This window comes from Tenrec ecaudatus, unplaced genomic scaffold (assembly GCF_050624435.1).
Source record: "Tenrec ecaudatus isolate mTenEca1 unplaced genomic scaffold, mTenEca1.hap1 Scaffold_538, whole genome shotgun sequence".
NCBI classification, from domain to species: Eukaryota; Metazoa; Chordata; class Mammalia; order Afrosoricida; family Tenrecidae; genus Tenrec; species Tenrec ecaudatus.
This window is the reverse complement of record NW_027459452.1, coordinates 35,876-37,310: the sequence shown is the minus strand read 5'-3', so window position 1 is coordinate 37,310 and position 1,435 is coordinate 35,876.

Below are 1,435 nucleotides of genomic sequence, written 5' to 3'. Positions count from 1 at the left end.
CCAAGACACTTCCTAGGGATTCCTGGCATATAATATGCAAATGATAGTCAAGATATATAACTGTGTCTCTGTTCTTGGTTCTGTCAGTACCTGGTGTGGCCACAAAGGAGAAACCTGGTCTCCTGCTATTTTGAGCATCTAGTGTGAATGACAGGAGATAAGTCACATGCTAATGAACCCTGGTGGTGTAGTAGTTAAGCACCATGGTGCCCGGCTATCAAAGCATATAGCGTCTGGGGTCTTAAAGGCTGGAAGATAAACAGGGGGCCATGTAGATAAGAAACAACAAAGTCCACATGGAAAAAGCACACCAGCCTACACCAACATGATCGCTGAAGACAAAGCGGGTGCATAAGCACATGTGAGCATGTTTTCTTGATGTGCACTCACCCTTTACATACAACTCTCTTATACATACGTGTTTCTGTGGATTTGTTTCTCGAATGCACCCAGACTAACATAAGCAGCGTGGAACGCATTTTAGAAGCCTAGACAAGGGCAGGGCAGGATATTCAGAGGGACTGGATCCAGAATTAGAGAGGAAGGAGCCCTGGTGGCAAAACGGGCTGCTAGCTCCCTGTCCCAAGGGGGACAATGAGACTGCTGGCTCCCATGAACATTTACAGTCTTGAAAACTCCATACAGGGTCACTGTGGTTGGAATCCACTGGACGGCAGTGACCTTTTGGGATTGAAGGTGGAAGCCACCAATGACTTCCTGCCATTGAGCCAAGGAGCCTCCGGAGAGTGTGTGAACTTCTGGAATGCAGTGAACAACCTCTGCACATCTGCTTTTCGTGCTGCCCAAGTCATGCCCTTGGCCTTTGCTTAAACATATTCATCCAGAAGTGAACCATCACAGCTGCTCCCTCGGGAAGCTGGGGGCTGAGCTCTCTGGTTCCACTCTGTCAGCATTTCTGGTCCGGGTACCTCCCCTCTGCCCCGGCACAGGCAATGTGCTTTTGGAAGCAGTGCTCCCTGGGTAGTGGGTGTGATTTGCCTCCTCTGGCCTAACATGATGAATGCTGAGAGGGGGTGGATACTAGGGGGTTAAACTCCCTGAACTTTACCTAGCCCAGGGGAAAACTTATTATTTAAAGTAAGCTTTAGACAGAATCTTTAGAAAGAGAAATGGTTAACTTTATGTACACAATTACTCCCCAACACATAGGCTCAACCTCATAGGCTGTGGATGACCTTGAGCAGGTGCTCAGTCACAATGGGTTTCTATCAGGATTGAGAGTTCAGCTCTCTCAACTCTCCAACTGGTTATTGGCACCATAGTCTCGTTTCTATTTTTGTATTTACTTTGTTTTGAGGGGGGAAAGACTCCCAATCCAACTATATTTTATTAGGAACTCCTTTGCTAAGTTTTACACAAGAAAAAGGCACAAACTGCTGTTCTGGATGAAGGAGAGCATCCGCATGAGGCCACA